Here is a 17,945-nt window from a genome sequence, read left to right on the forward strand (position 1 = left end):
ACACCAGTTATCTCTGGTTTACCTCTCATTTTTACAGTGTCAGGGAAGGGGACAGCCAAGGGGTTAAGTAATGATGAGAGAGGGTTAACTGGCCTCGACTGCTCCACTGTTAGAGATTATGAAAGCCTCTCTATTACGGTATTAGCACAATCTCTTATGGGGTATGCAATATTCGAGGGGGAGGCCTCATAGACCTTCATTGACTCTGTTGTTAAATCTTTATTCTCAGGGTTCACAAAATCTATTTCATCTTCCAGCTTCATATTTTGTGATACATTTAGCAGAGGCTGGGAGAAAGTCTGCAAACTAACTGAAGACTCGATGTTTTCTTTAAAACAAATTCCCCTTTGCTTTTTTTTTTTTTTAAATCTTCGTGTTCATTTCATCTTTTTTCCTCTATTCTTTTCCTTTTTCCCATTTCTCCCATTTTTTCTAGGTCTGAGGATCCTAAAACATTCTCTTTCTCATCACTTAAATGGGTTTTGAAAATAGGGAATACTTCTTGGTCTATCCTTCTAGCTGAGCCCACGGAGCCTTTTACTTCTTGAGCTGATTCACAGATAACCTGTATGGGTTCAGGTAAAGGTTCAGGGGTCTTCTCTAGCATCACAGCTTTATTCATTAACTCATCTATTTGGGGATTGCCATCATGAGCAGTACAAGTTGGTTGACTACTAGCATTCTCAGGTATATTCTCTAAAACCTCTTCCACCTTTACTTCTGCTTCTACTTGTTCGGTACGTACACTTGAAGTAACCTCCCTCTCCTGATTACTTTTTGACAGTACCTTTAATTTTGAATTACAGTTTCCAACACACAGTCTGAACCTCCTACAAATGTTCAGAGTAGCGTTAGGATAGAGGATAATAAATGTTCTAAGGATACTAATGAATCCGAGACTATTATATCCTTCCTTAGAATTTGACTGGGTTGAGTATCACTGATATTTAGATCACAGGTCAGAGAGGGTTGTGATTGCAAAAGAGAATAATTTGATTTATTAGATGGGGTACTACTGAATAATTTTAGTCCTATAGGAACTGCTATTGCTGGAGTATTTGCTAGTTCCGTAATCTTGCTAGTATCGCGAGAAATATAACTCCTGCTGAGCTCTAAATCCAAATCGGGGAGAGTAAAATCTTTATTTTGGACATCCTCTGCTAAATTAGGGCAAGGGGGTCTTCTATGATTCCGTGTGATGTGTGTGGTGTTCTGTGTGGAATTATATCTGCCATTTTAGGAGATGGTAAAGTAGATCCTAAGGATACCAGAAGGTCTGGAGAGCCGGTCAGGTTCCCAGGGCACCGTACTGGATGCCTCTGGGATTCTAGGGATTCTCCTCCTCCATGTTTACTACCAGTAGTCGACCTCAACCATATCAACCATATCATTGACAGTATTAACAATATTAACCATTTCACCATCATTTTCAATCCCAATTATGTTATCTCCCCCATTCCAAATGGTTGAGATATTTGACTCAACTTGAAGATTTTTTTCCTTTCCCCTTTCAGATAGACTAAATAGTTGACATTTTCCCTTTGACAGCATGCCTGAGATATCCTTATTACGTAAGGGATTTGATTTAGTTTTAGCACAGGTCTTACCCACAAGCAATCGCCCTGACCTAAGTTTTTTTGCCGTCATTTCATTTGAGGCCTCTGCAAAAAGTGCAAAAAGTGCACTTCGTAGGGAACGAGTTTCTGATATCGTCTAATATCTTATCAATTATATTAGTTATATATTGTTGTAGACTTAATCTTGTATATTCTTGAAATTCAGTCCCTTAATGTCTCTTAATTTCGGTTCGGAACAAAAATCGCTCTCTCTACTACAACTGGAGCCAGAACTGTCCTTTCTTTGCCTTCTTTTCTTAGAAATAAAGGGTCCAGGGGCAAAGGGCAAAGGGACAAGGGACAAATGGATCAAGGGACAAAAGGATAGTGCGTTACACCAAAAGAAACCATAAGTAACTATAAGTAACTATAAATATAACTATAAATATAAATAACAGATAAAACAAATAAGGAAAAAACAAATAAAGCAGTTCACAGACAAAGTCCAGAGTTACCAGATGATATCATAGGACAGGGGGAAAAAAACAAAGTGCACTGCGATAACCTGCGTGCAAGCGAATTTTCTTTTCAGTAGTGTCCCCACAAAAAAGTGGTAACTGCTACTGGCTACTGGCCACTGACCACTACTGCTATTGCTATTGACTTTTTTCTGCCTGCCTTTTCTGCCTGGGCAAAATTGTTACAGGGTCATAAATATGATGAGGTGAACATAAGATGCCTAAGGTGGCAAAAGCGTCCAACAGCTTTGGCCTCAGGTCTCAAGATAGCCTCCGTTCTGGTAAAAAATTGCACCAGTGACACAAATACAGCCAAGGCCTAGTCTTTCAAAACTTCCAATATTACGCCAATAGTATGTCTCAGTCGCAGTTGCAGTCGTAGTATCTGTATCTGTCTCTGTGAGAAATGTGAATGCTAATAGCCCACTATGTTCAGGTGCTCAGGGGCTCAAGTGATCCCAAGTGATCTCCTGTTCCCCCATGCATAAAAGATGAGGGGAAGAGCGAAGGAAAAGAGCGGAAAATAGTGGCAGAGAACTGCACTCCGAGTTCTGCTCTGTGCTCTATATAATTCCTCAGCGCAGGCCTCCTTTACACTCTTTTTAGACTCCTTGCACTTGCACTTCAAAGGTTCTCGGCACAGTCCTTATTTTTGGAAATAACCTGCTAAGGACTAAGGGGAAGGGGAGAGGCGGGGGCAGGAAGCATTGCTGCTGAATTACCTAAATTACCTAAATTGCTCTTCATTCCCCCACTCCTCTCACCCACCACTCCACACTGTTCCCCAATCTGCCTCACCTCGCTCGCCGGAGCTGCTCAAGCTTAAGCTGCCTGCCTGCTTCCTGCAGGCTGTCCAACGTCCGCTGATCGTCACGCCTCAGCAATCAGGCAACTCAGGGACTGGGTCAGGCCCAGTAACCGGTGGCAGACCCAGCAACCAGCAGAACCAGCAACCGGCGAAAATCGTTGCAAAACCGCAACTCGCGGCCCCCGCAGCGGTTCCTTGCGGCTCACAGCTCGCAGCTCCGCTTTGCTCAATCTCCTCCTCCTTAGGTGTTCCTCAGGTGCTCCTCATGTGCGCTACATGTCTCAGGAAATCCCGCTACTGACATTTTGATATTTGGGAGTCATGATATCACAGGATATAACTAAAATAACTAAAGTAAACTTTGAAAAAGTCAAGAAGGAAGTTGGTGGACTTCTAAAAATGTAGTCTCATCTGCAGCTCACTCTATTGGGTCGTTTAAATTTAGTAAAAATGATGATCCTTCCGAAACTCACTTTTCTGTTTGATGCAATTCCCCTCCCCTTTGACAAGGAATGGCTTAAATAGATGCAAAGTCAGATTAATAGTTTTATTTGATCAAGTAAAGATCCCAGAATAGCATGGAAGAAATTGAGAAGGAGGGTGGAGAAAGGTGGTTTAGCATTTGTTGTTTTACTCATGGGCTTTTTTATTGAAGAATGGGAAAATGTTTTTAAATATACCCACACCATCCAAGATTGGGAGACGGTTGGGAGTAATGTCGAGGCAGGAGTCAGGGGGCAAATGTGGCTTTATGTTTAAATATGCAGACCCCAATTACTTTACAAAAATAAGGCTAAAGACCTAAAAGGGGTTGGCCGAGACTTGGTAGAAGGTTAAAAAAGTTCTAAATATACCATATTGTAGCCTAATGGCTCCTATTTGGGATTCCCCTGGCTCACCAGAGTGGACAAAAGATGTACTAGCAGTACCAATGAAAGAGGCAGGTTTAACAAGATGGACAATTGATAACTTGGGAACTGTGGAAACAACTAACAGATCACAAGGTGTCCAGGTTCAAATATCTACAAATGTAGAGCTGGTTCCAAGCTACTGGTACAATAATAGGAGAATCAAACTAACTTGAAGATCGACTAATGCATGATGCAGTACTCAAGAAGGAGCTTGCAGTAATCTACTGGTTAATGGTTGAACTGGAGGATGGAGCCTTTATATTGCGGAATTGTGAGGAAGATGCTTGCTGGAGACATCGCTGGAACATCAATGGCAAGTGTCTATGTCCATGTTGTTTAAAATAGTTAAACCTTCATACCTGAGAAGAAATCATCTTTTCTCCATTCACAGAGCCTACTGGACTCCTCAGAGATTATCAAAATTCGGGAGAGGAGGGGAAGTAGCCTGCCCAAAGTGTGGCAGTATGGGAGAGGATGATGTACACATGTTTGTGGACTGCCCAGAGATCCAGACATTTTGCAAAGATGTGAGAAGGGCCTTGTCTAGTATGTTGAAGATCGATATTAAGGTAAGCGTCCTGCTTGTTATCTTTGGATGTGTGGATTCTCTCGTAAAAATTACAAAAAACCAGGCAAGGTTAATCTTTTACTCTATACTGCTGGCACGTAGAGACATATGTAAAAAATGGGTGTCTGTGGTCCCTCGCAGCTTTGATGATTGGTTTTGCTCCGTCAAATATGTTGCCAGGTTGGGTATGATGGGGTATAGAAAGCTCAACTTTTGGTTTCCCATGTTGAATTGGTGTGAGCAACAAACTAACGAAGTCCATGATTAAGTCCTCTCCGCCTCCTTTGCCTTGTCTGGCACTTCTGTCCTCTTTTCCCCCCTCTCTTGATAAGGAGAGAGGGTGGAGAGATAGAAAGGGAACTTTGAAGCCCCCATTTTTCTTCTTCCCCGCTTCCAGCACTTAAGAGCACGATACTCCTTTGAAAGGTGCAAGTGGAATGGCGTTTTTAGAGGCAAATGAGGACAAAAAAAAAAAGAACACTAAAATTGAGAAAAACGTACTTCTTATTCAAAGTCAAAAGTGATAATGTATTGGCTGATAAGCCTCACAGTAATATACATATTGATGACATTGATTCTCTGATAATTTTACATGTAATGAACAATTGGGAGTATGGATGTGTTGAAAGAGTAAGTACTGGTATTGAACTAATAAATGTATTAAGATTGACTTCTGATACATGCTGTTACAATGGCTGAGAATTAAATCAAGATGTATGCCTGTTCTATCACATGAAAACCTAATCACATTTCATGACATTGTAACACATGATTTGAGAAAATGATCATATTCCAATGTGTCCTTGATCAGAAGTAATTGAATTAGTAAGCAAAATGGGCCCCTTAGAATATCAAAGGACAGTGACATTGTCATAAAAATCTTGCATAATCACACATGGTTACTTGTGGACAGAGACAAATATAGGAAGGAAGCATTGTGACAATTCCACACATTGCTTATGAATGAGGGATGGATACAGCTTAATAAACCACTGTAGGCCAATGTCTTGGAATTGGAAAGAAAAGGTAATCTTAAACCACTAAGAGTACTATTTTAAAAGTAAGAAAAGCCCAAAATTCTGACCATTTACTCGGTACCAAAGATACACAAACATTTGATCAATCCATCTGGCACACCAATCATCAAATGGGAAACTCTTGAAGAACCATGCCATTTATGTAAATCATGTTAGTCTCCTATTTGTCTCAATATTTCCATTATATGAGGAACATCACCAAATTTCTAACACCACTTTGGAAGCCCTTACATGCATTACGAATTGACTATGAAACATCTAACTGCAGTCTCTTGTCTCACTCCATCACCACCCATACCCCAATGTATATGTTCCTCACCACCAGGTCCAGTAATTTTGATGTTTATGGATATAATCTCCATAGTCTGTGGTACAAGGGCCAAACTGTCTGTGACACTCTTGTAAATGAATTGGCACAGGTTCCTCAGCCTGGGTGAATACGTAGAACTCTGTTCTTTTTCTTATATCAGAAGACTGGTATAATGTTAAATATACTTTTTGAAGAAATTCATTTTTCATTTTGTTCATTACTATATTCTGTATTTACAATTATGCAAACATCTGCCACGTTGGTTTTACTACAGACACATGCAGTTTTCATGGGAAATACCACAGCAAAAGAGAAGGAAACTCATTACAAAAATTCATTTGCACAAAAAAAAGGGTTTGGAATCTTGTAAGGAGATCATTATAGCTTGCACCACCTATTGCCCATTGACAATTCAGATTATTTCAGGCCCCCAAAGCTATAAGTTTGGCTTGTGTGGCAAGTGTAAGTCGTTTTGTAATGTATAATGAATTAATAAACATCTGCTGTTATGCTCATTGCTAAAGTAAACAGACAGTGCCACCATGTGTCAGACTGTCATAAGGGCCAGTGTTGACAATAATGTGCCAAGCACTGGAAACTATCGGCTCAAATTAAGCAGTGACTTTAATATTACAAAAGGGCAATAGTGGGATCTGACTTGCAGTGCAAGATGAGAAATTTCAAATATGAAGAAAATATGATCAGTCTATCTCAGCTGGTTGAAGTCATCAGGTTGATTAGAACAGGAAAACAAAATATAAAGTCCAATGTATGGCCTCCCAAGTGAGTTAGTTTGATTAAGAGGTTAGAGAGGCCATATAAATTAAATTATTGTACAATAGAAAGCAATAGAACTGGAATACCCCTCTGACCACCTTTATTGCTAAGGATATACATTTTACCACACATCAACTTTGATACCAAATCCTGCACAGTTTACCCATGTTACTCATTGGCACTCCCTGCAGGTGTCAGGGATCTCTTTTAGTTGTTGTAATGATCTCCTTCTTCCTATGTCTTATGAACCAAAAGCACAGAAACAAATAGGATCGCTAGGCCTTCAAATGCTGATTGACCTCTTTTTAGATGGGAATTTCCTGACACTGGAGCCCTTTAAACAAAATGGGGAGAGCAATCTCTTAGACGTATTTCTATATTGGCACATAAAAAAGGCAATTTTCCCACAAATTACCGATTTGCCACCTAAGTTTACGGACCTGATGTTCACTTTCACTTCCTCCTCTCCCATGGTTTAATTACCAAATTATGCAATGCTACTTCAGAATCGCCCATAGGCCCTCAATCTATGGCCAGAGAAAAAAGGGACCAGGACTTAAATATACCTCTATCTGGCACTATGTGGAAATATTTCTGCCTGAAACCCCAGAGATTGTCCTTGAATAGAAGACATAGATTAATTAACTTTAGAGTCTTACATAGAAAACACCACACCCCTGCACTGTTGCATGCCATTGGCCTCATGCCTGATGCAAGTTTTTCCAAATACTGCAGCCCACTGGCTGATTCATTCCACTTAACATGGATCTCTCCATCTATCTTCTCCTTTACAGAGAGGATATATACAACTCTCTCAGAAAATGTGGTCCATCCCTCTGCCCCCTTTCCCCTACAAGAAGTATTGGACTAGCTCAAAGATATTCCTAAACATTTTTGCCGATTTATAGCCCTCCTTCTTGCATAACAAAGCGTCGCCATAATAGTCCTATCTCTATATAAAAAAAAAGGAATGGCTTGAAGATTTAATTTATTGTAACCACGCAATAGAAATGTATGCTGCTACACTAACCCTTACATCTCCTGCAAAAATACCATGTCCACAATGAGGTCATACTTACCTAACAGAGACACTCCATCATCCCCAACTTACACTTAATTGAAATGCTAGTCATCTGATGTGAAAAAGAGCATTTTAAGGCAATAATTTAATAATTCTTTAGAGGAGGAATATTGATGAAAGTCCTGACAATGTTGTAGATTGTAAAACATATTGTTGTGGTGCTGGCCAGTCCTGTAATACATGAAATATTCAGAATAAGAAAAATACCAGGTTTGCAAATGTTAAGATGAGGATGATGACGAACCATTGGAGTAAGGATTATGACATGATGTGGGTTAGGGTAACTAATAATTAATAGTAATATTTTGGTCCTAAAAGTGTTGACTAAAACTGTTTTGGAACATCCTGTTCTAGGAGCATTCTAGGCAATGGATCACTTGCCAGTTATAACCTTTATCATTAAATACAATGATGTACACTTCAGTTTTGCTATTGAATGCATGGTACCCTGCGAGAAAGTGGATTATTAATTGAGGTGCATGGGAGACCACCGTAAGTACTAATGTCACAACCCTTCTTAGGTCCACTAGAAGTTTCAACAATATAAATCTGAGCTCAAACTCCGGTAGCTATGGCACAGAGCAGTCAGGCTTAACTTAAACAAATATGTAAAACATTTAGAAGTACCAAAAGAGTTAAAAAGTCAAAAACACAATACAATAAAAATTTAACTCTATTTTATGACAATATAGACTATTTGAATGAACAAGGGGACACCAACATGATAAAAATCCAATAAGGGGAGCCGGAGATGTTAATTTGTAACTTTTAAATAAAAATAGCGCTAAAAAGTGTCAAGAACCAACCGTGGGCAACTGATCGCACTAGACCAGGTCAAAGTAAAAAATAAAGGCTGAACACAAATTATCAATCAGGGTCGGTCCTGGTGAAGAGTTTACCTTCTAAATTAGTTTTTTTTAAAAGAAACAGTGATTTCCAACTAGTTGTCATTGGGGCAAGCTGGATTCAAAGTGGGGTTTGATGATGGTGGACTGCTGAAGCGCAGGGTCCCAATGTGGTGGTCGTTATAGGTGGGATAGCTCAGAGGGGGCGAACTTCGGAGTGTGAGCCCAGGAAGGCCCTCAGTGTCAATCGGATTCTGCTCAGCATCAGTCCCATTGAAGTTCTCTACGTTTGGACTAAGAAACATATCTGGAAGTTGAAATCTTTTAGAGGGCAAACTCGCAAGTTGAAGCAAACCAGTGATTCATTTTTGATGGTTGCGGCTTCAATGATGATCCAGGTCTTCTGCTGGTTCTCCAGGTAAAAAGTTGGCAAAAAGTTTCTAAGTCCCAGCGTTTGCAATTTAGGTAGGAGAAGTACACTGCAACACCAGTCAAGGGCTCAGGAGCTGTGGGGAACCACTTGGGGCTAGGATTCCCAACATACAGCATGGTCCAGTATACGTCCAGTAGGAACTGGCCAGCAGTGCAGTTGAAGGGAGAACGGCCTCTGGAAGCATGCTGTCTTCCTGTAGCTCAAACAGGAGAGAGCCAACTGACTCTTGAAGCCCATGTCTTTGTACTAGGCACAAGAGCGAATAGGTACAGCGTTAGGGGTTCTCCTGGCAGGTCACAACCGGAGGGACAGTGCTACTTACACAGGTCCAGGAGTGTTCTGAAGAAGGTATCTAGGGGCTGCCAATCTTATGCTCAGTCTGTGGATTGAGGGCAATCCATTGCCCACTCCCTAAACCAAATCTGGGCAGCTCTTCCCCACCCACTGGAGTCAGCCTCACTAGCAGGACAAAGAGGAAGCATACATAGGTGTGAACGTCATCTGATAATGACAGGGTAGGGATCATTTGAAGCTCAGGAAGGTGCGGGGCAAAGCCCCCGGCCATCCTCTCAAGAAAAGAAAAAGTCCTCCCCATACCCAAACCCTTTGTCCCTTGTCTGGGAACAGTCTATGTATCGCTCCAGGGCAAAATCAGGGATCAGGTGAGGCAGAAGGGCGTTTTTATTTTAGGCAGAAAACAGACAACATTCGAAACATTGCTGTTCCTTAATAGTAATAAACAACCCGACTTTACAAGTCCATTGGATTTTAAAGTACTATTAAAAGGAGCCTTGGAACCAAACTGAATTAAGCACTTATTAAAAGTAATACTATAAACCAGTGTTCGTTCTTGGGAGAGTTAGGATTCCACACTGAAAAACCACATTGGAGATTTGTCACTGCCAGGATATGTTAAACATTAAATATACATGTCCTACATTTATATACCATGCATCCCGTCATATGGACATTTAGGTGCTACGTAAGGGGTGACTTAGAAGTATTAGAAATAAAAGTTTTATTTGACAAGTCAAATTTCAATTTTAAAACTGCCTAGCTAAGCTGCAGGGGGAGTCCAAGAGCCATGTTTTACCTTGTCACTTTAGTGATGTCACAATAACTTCTGTAATCCACTAGGGACACTTTACAAGCTATTGGTACGCAAGGTACCATCTACTAGGGAATTATAGGTAAGATAAGTATGCTGATCAGGGATTTAACCAATTCAACATGTTTTTAGGAATCAGAGTACATGCTCTGGGGCCTAGTCAGCAGGATCCCAGTGCAGAGAGTTAAAAAAAACAGCACTTTCAGTCTTTAAAACTGGGAGCGATCATGCAAAAATAGGCTTTTTCTTACATACACCAAGCTTAAACTGTCAAAATTATTTTCATTGGGTGACAATGTCGACATGGAAGATAATTTGAGACAGTTTTGACCCCTTTAGAAAACATATTTTATTCCATAGTTGTGGACATGAAAAAGGCCAATTTTACCCGGTGTGACCTCATGGAGAGGAAAGAGACAAACACTTTAGGGCCAAACCTCAAACACTATAGACATTTTGAAGCTAGTTAAGGTGGGTTATGTGGTCAATCATATCAATAGCCACAAAAAATCAAACTAGGATTACCATGCAAGCTTATCCCTTGGTAACGTCAGTAGGCATATTTTCTCAGCTGTACATCAGAGATTGGATCACATGAATAAAATCACTAAAGACGTTGTTCTATTCCAGGTGAGGCCAGAGTTAGGTATTAACCACAGTCTCATGAACCTTTATTAAACATAAGAAGGATATATGTAAAGAGACTCTGAATCACTAATTGGTTGTTTGAATAGTGGAGTTGTCAGATCTTGCTTTTTCGGTGTGGAACTTCCCTCAGATAAGATCTGTGTTGCCAATTTTCTTTATATGTTTAGAGTTTGTAGCGCAATGGTCCACTTGATCTAATTAAACTATTTACCAGATATTAACATAGAGAAGACTTTGGTTAAGTACTGCCATAAGAATTAAACACAGGGCAGGAAATGGTGATTCAATATTATGGCTGTGGAAGAGCCTGTGGGAGAACCTCTATTGCCGTCATCTAAAATTGAAGACGCTTAAGAGATGTGATATGAAAGTTTTCCATCAAAGAGCTGGAGCTGATTGAATGAAATGAAATGATAAACAAGTCCTACTAACCTTATCGGTTAGTAAGCTCTCTGATGCAAGTAGCATGAACAAAGAATAAACACAATAATATATTTGAACAATTAAAAATATTCATTAATATTGCTATATACAGATGTTCAAAGAAAGAAAGAGAGACATGCATTAGAATGTTAAACAACAATAATACTTTCTATAACTTACATGTTTTTTAAATTGTTATATACATATTGCTTACAGCGTCTATGCGAATTTGAGAATAATAAAACTTGGAAAAACTGGCTCCAAAAGTCCATTTTCATATAATGTTTCCTGGGCATTTTTTACCTTCAATGGTGAACACCAAGATCAAGAAACCAACCTAGTAAATATTCTTCCCGATAAAATATACAAAGCCCAGTTTGATTTTCTCTGAATACTCCCCATCCCTTCTGAACAATTTTCTTTCTTTTTCCAGGGAGAATTCTTGCCATGCACTTCCCATATAAACACCCCTTACTCTCTCTACTTAACCTCCATTCCCACCTAGTGACTTTTTTCTTTTTATAGCGATCTTTTTACTCTCACCCTTAAATCCCACCTCTTGTCTTCTGCGTGGCTACCCTATATTTCCTCTCCTTGTGTGGGTGTCTCTTCTGCCAATTCCTTTAGCCTCATAGATGACATGGAAAGAAGACTACTGTGATCCATTTTTCATTTTATCCCCTTTCACTTTTTTTGAGAAAAAAAACCTATCAGTTCCCTATGTTGATTTTGAACTTTTAAAAGAAGTTTAGCTTTTTAAGATACTCCAGATCCTGAATTCCATCCTTGTCTAGTACCTTGTTTTGCACAAAAAGCATACCATTTTTGTTTTCTGCCTTCCCTCCTGCAGCTTGCCCCTAATATTGATATAATGCGATTCTCTAATTGGAATTTTCACAGGTTCAAAAACTAGTAATATTATTATTTCACAAGACTGAAAGACAGTTTTGTTTAATGCATAAATATCATTAACAAGCATTGGCATAGCCAATAGGTCTCGCTTTTGGGAACTTATAAGTATTTAGTTAAGCAGCACAATAACCTTGGTGCAACAACACCAACTGTTGCATGGCTAAACACTTATAAGGTCCCCAAGGCGAGACCTATTGGCTATGCCAATGCTTGTTTTGTTTACACCATGGGCGGGCATTGAGAGTCTGAGCAAGGAAAGGCCAGGCTTGGCTGAAACCTAACCCGGGGGCCATAAAAACAAATTTAATTACAGAGACCGCTATTTAGCAGCACCAATTGAGACATTAAAGAGGCCACATTGTGAGCAGCATCCAAAGGCAGCACAGAAAATGCTCTCAAAAGCAGGTTGAGCAAGTGACAGAGGCAGGTGAGGGCGACGGGGGGGGGGGGCTCTGGGTGATAAAATGATGTCTACTCCGTGCCTGCTGTTTTTCATGGGGGCCGCATGGAGTGACCTGGCGGGCCGCAAGTGGCCCGCGGGCTGTACGTTGAGTACGGCCGTGCTAAGGCATTAAAACACTACACTGCACTAACTTCCTAGTCAAATTATCACTATAAATTAAAAAAAAATGTGTTTGCAAGGTAAATAAGAAAAATGTAGCGGCCAGCAATTACAGGCTGAACACACATCGTGTAGCTCCTGCTGTATAACAAGACAACTTGATGCTTCACTATCAAAACTTACTGGGAACACAAATGGCACAATGTAACCATCACAAAATGCCATGTCTGACAGTCCTATTCACGAAATGGCATTCCCTGAAAAACTCTAAGACTAGAGTGGGGCTGACCCAATATCTACAAAAGTACTTAAGGATTTTATAAAATGTACTTGTACTTACGAGCTATTTTAAGGGCCTACTGGCCCGTTCTGGCGTGAAAGCTGGAGCTGGCAAAGACTAGGGGCCTCATGTAGGTAGCCAAATACCGGTCGGTAACGGCCGATTTTCGGTAAATATGCCGTTACCGACCGGTATTCAGACAAGTGAGATGTAGGAGTCCAAAAACCACTTTTCGGTAAATATGAGGCGGTAAATACCGATTCATAGTTACCGAATTCTAAAATACCGATTCATATTTACCGAATACATTATTAACGAATCGGTAAATATGAAGTGGTAAATATGAAGTGGTAAAAATTTAAAATGACATGTAGGAGCAGTCGGTAATTAAGAAATCCAGGAAAATCGGTAAATAAGAGTCGGTAATTAACACGGATGGAAAGCAGGTGGTAACCATCAACAATGCACAGAAGCAAACCCAAAATGCAACAGCGTGGACAACATGGCCGCCATGTACGTCATTGCAAGGCGCCTACGTCTACAGGCAGCAGGACTGAGGGTGTGGCGACGGGAGGAACAAATCTACAGACAGCGCATCACACTATTCCAGCTGACTGATGCAGAGATACATGAGAGGTACAGGCTACACCCCGAAACCATCATGGACTTAATCAGGGACCTTCACCCACTCCTGGACCAGCCAATAAGAAGGGCGCACGCCATACCCCCACATGTGCAGGTGCTCTGCAGCCTACATCTGTTGGCATCCGGCAGTTATCAGGTGGTGATAGCTGCGGTGGGTGGGGTATCCCAGAGTTGCCTGTCACGTTTCTTCAGGAAGTTCCTGGATGCCATGATGCAGAGAATGCACCACTACATCAGCTTCCCAAACACACAGGCTGCACTGCAGAAAACAAAAACAGACTTTTATCACATGGCACAGTTCCCCCATGTCATCGGCTGTATTGATGGTACACACATCCCAATCTGTCCTCCAGCTGACACAGAGCACATCTACAGGAACAGGAAGTCCACCCACTCCATCAATGTGCAGGTGATCTGTGATGCAGGGAACATCATCACAGATATTGTTGCAAAGTTTCCTGGGAGCACCCACGACTCTTACATCTTCCAGAATAGTGGGATCTACACACGACTGAGAGCCGGAGAATTCGGAGAGGGATACCTGCTAGGTAAGTAGCAGTGACGCCCCTTGAAACCTGCAAATCAGAGTGTATAGAGGCATGTAACTGATGGTTCCCTTTTACTCATCCAGGCGACAGTGCATATGCATGCCGTTCATTCATCCTCACTCCCTACCTACACCCAGCAACCCAGAGTGAGAGACGATACAACGTGGCCCACAAATCTACACGCAATGTGGTGGAGCGCACGTTTGGACTGCTGAAGAGCAGGTTCCGCTGCCTCCACAAGAGCGGAGGCGCACGCCAGTACAAACCCATCACCTGCTGCAAGATAATTGCCACTTGTGCAATGCTGCACAACCTTGCCATGAAAAAAGGTACAGATGTGGAACTAACATATTTTGAGGACAACGAGGATGAGTCAGGCCAGCCAGAGGGCAGCGCAGCTAGAGTGCCAACTGCAATCGATGGGAGAGAGAGACGGGCAGAGATCACATGCAACTATTTCTGAGTAAGTGAGGGGACACAGCGAGAAGTCATGACGTAGTTTAATGTGGCACCACGCCATGAACACATGAACAGGCCAATCTGGCAATATGCCATCTATACAATGAGTATGTCCAGGGTTACGTCACCCAATGGCAAGTGGATAAGCAGGGCCACATCAATGTTTGCGCATACGCGCTGCAGTGGTGGATTGCACGGCCTGTGCATCCTCACTAGAGCCAACCCCAAGCCGCCTGCTGCTCCTGCGTGCTTCTGGGACGGGGGGTGTGATGCTGCTGCTGGTGTCGATGCTCTCCGCAGCATCCCCTGCAGCAGTTGTCGACGCCTGACTAGTCAATAGCACCCCTAGTGCACTTGTCACCTGCACCATCCCCCGTGACAGGTCGCTGCAGCACTGTGTTAGGCCCTCCTGCATCGTCACAGAGCGCCGGCAAAGTAGGGAAGTCGCAGTTGCCAGACGGTTGAGTGCCCTGCTGGTAGTGTCCCTTCTCTGGCGTTCCCGGCGCCGTGCTTCGATGTCAGCATCTAATTTGCTGCACAACTGCTGGATTGACTGGGACATGTCCCGTATGCCCGCAGCCATGCCGCCAATGTTTGTGTCCATGTTGACTAAGCTTGTCCTCATCACCCGCATGTGCCTCTGGACTGACATTACTGCCTTTGATTGCAGGCGCTGTTGCTTCAACATTTGGCCCTCGAGCCCCAAGAAGACACCATGGCCGTCAGTGGGTGCTGGTGGACTCTGGACACGCGACCTGCGGCGCCCTCTTGCTCCCGTCTGTGCTGCCTGTGAGGTGTGGGGCACAGTGGGATGGCTCCCTTCCTGGGGCCCGGTGCGGTCTTCTGGGCCCATGCTGTCGTCTGACGAGGTGTCTAAGGCTCGTAGCCTGGCTGCTGGACGCCTCCTCATTCTCACACCTGCAAGCGGAGATGTGGCCGGTGAATCGAACATGAGTGGCGATGCTGGCTCTGGTGGTGGTGATGCTGGCTCTCGGTGAGGTGATGCTGGCTCTGTGTGCGGCGAGGCTGGCTGCGTAGGTGGTGCGGCTGCAAGTGGGCCTGCTCCCTGGTCTGCACTCGTGCTGGCTAGAGGTGATTTTTGTGGCCGGTGTGCCGTCTCCCCTGCAGCATGCCCTGTACTGCATGATGTCACATCTGTGGACAGAAAAACAACATTGGCTCAGTGTCCCCGAAGGGCTGCATTGCAAGCGTCACAATAAATCATTTCACATTCCAATCTGTCCTCTGTCTCCTTGTGCCTCGAGTGCGTGACATGCCTTGTTGCCCTGTGACATTTACGTCATGGTTAGTGTTGCCCTGACTACATCTCCCGGAATGCATTGCCTGTCTGCACTGACACGTGTGGACTGCAGTGTGATTCTCGTTTCACAATGGGGGATGTGGGATAGGGGTAGGGGCGGCTACATTGCTGTGCTTTCGTCTTACCTTGGTGTGTTGCGGCTCTGGCAGAGCTGTCGGCGTCCCCGAGACCCACGACGCTCTCTTGCTCGAGTGTGGCCGCCACCAGCTCCTCCAGTTCGGTGAGGGCAGGTGCCCTGTTGGTTCCACCTCCGGTCTGGCTGGCCTCCTTCTGGATGTCGCCCATCTTCCTCTTGGTCACAATCCTCAGGTCATACCAGCGCTTTTTGAGGACCTCAATTTCCCTGTGGGTCACTCCCACAGCATTGACCTGCGCCTGGATGGCCAGCCATATGTTGCGCTTTTCGGCCTCAGGCACTTGCAGGGATTGCCTCCCAAACAGCTTCTGGTGCTGCTTCACCACCTCCTCCACCAGCACCTGGAGTTCCTTGGGGCTGAATTTGAGCTTCCTCCTCCTTTCCCCTCCGTCTTTCTGTGTGCTCTGGCTGGACATGCTGTTCGTTTCCCGCTCGCACATGCAACTGCTCCCTGCCTCTCCTCTGCACTCCGAGCCTCTCCAGGGTCGGCTAATTATGTACACCTGCCTGGGTGTGGCCACTTCGGCTAATTGTGTACACCTGCCTGGGTGTGGGCAGTTCCTGGTTGGGTGGCCTGTTGTTGCACAGGATTAGCTGTTTCGTCAAGTCATGTGATGTTATTTACCGAATCCGTACGTACCGATTCGGTATTTTCCGATTCGGTAGATACCACCTCGGTATTTTCCGATTCGGTAGATACCACCTCGGTATTTTCCGATTCGGTAATTATCACCTCGGTATTTACCGAATCGGTGAATTCCGATTCGTATTTACCGACTGTTACCGAATCGGTAACTGTTACCGAATTTTTACCTACATATAACTTACCGATTCTAATTTACCGATTCGGTACGGCTCGGTATTTAAGAACCGGTAAAATTTATTTACCTACATGAGGCCCAAAGTGTTCTGGTCAGTTAGAAAGTGAATGAACACCTTGAAATCTTTTTTTTATCTTGAGTATTTGCTGTGTGTTCAAAGAGGTCACATGTCAAATTATATCTTTACAAACCTCTGCTTATTTTATCCCCAAAAGTGGAGTTTACAAAATCAACTAACTTTAAAGTGGGAGAAAGAAACGTAAAGGGTCTGCCAATCAGGCTGTGGTACAGGGAGTGTGAAATGAAAGGCTGTAGGATATGCTTTTTCCAACACAAGATTCAACCAGCTTGTAAATAAACCGCACAAATATCGCAAAATATATCAGCCTTAAGGAAATCACATTTATTGCAATTCTTAAAAGCGACACAAACAAAGATTTGAATAGGATAAAAACGCCCGGGAAAAATAGAAGCCCGAATGCTTGAACCTTCACTGGGCAACGATTGTTTATCTACGGCAAGAGGTAAAAGCTGGGGGGGGGGGGGGGGTGGGCACAGGCTGAGGCTGTTTTCTTACTCCAACCTCTACACCACACTGGCAACTTTTAAGCACCTTCTGAGCCTGCCTCCTCTCACGGGGAGCAGTGGAGTGGAGTGTTTGACAATTGGCAGTGTTGATGTTGGAGGCAGAGAACAATTGATTGGATTGCCTCACGTCCTCAATCTTTCACGGGCCTATTCGGCTTGGCACATTAAATGCCTGAGAGCTCATTGCTGGTAATCCAGCTGTACCCTGCACCTGTGCGCCATACTGAATGCCCTATAGAGCCCCAGAGGTTGGAGTCGGTGCTCTTTTAAGTCTGAAACAAGTAGAATACTAAGAACAAGCATTAATATAGACAATAAAGAGAAGGAAAGGAACCTGGTGTGGACGCGGCATGGACTACGTTCATCCTAGGACAAGGGAGTAGTGATGCTGAGATTATAGGGAATGGGATAACAAGCTGGGACCAGGAACAACTGGAAGCATCACGTGGAGCAACTACCACTCTTCAAGTTAACGTAGAGTGGCATTAAATAAGAGAACTTCCCTCATCCAAGTTTATTTGGCGGCATTGGATGAAGGAACTGCGCCTGTCCAGAACTGAGATGCCAGGGGCCCTGTGCTTTTCTATTAACCAGTCATAACTTATGTAATGCCTTTGAGGTCTTGGACGTCTGGCGACACAAAGTTAGCT

Source organism: Triturus cristatus, chromosome 7 (assembly GCF_964204655.1).
Source record: "Triturus cristatus chromosome 7, aTriCri1.1, whole genome shotgun sequence".
Lineage (NCBI taxonomy): Eukaryota > Metazoa > Chordata > Amphibia > Caudata > Salamandridae > Triturus > Triturus cristatus.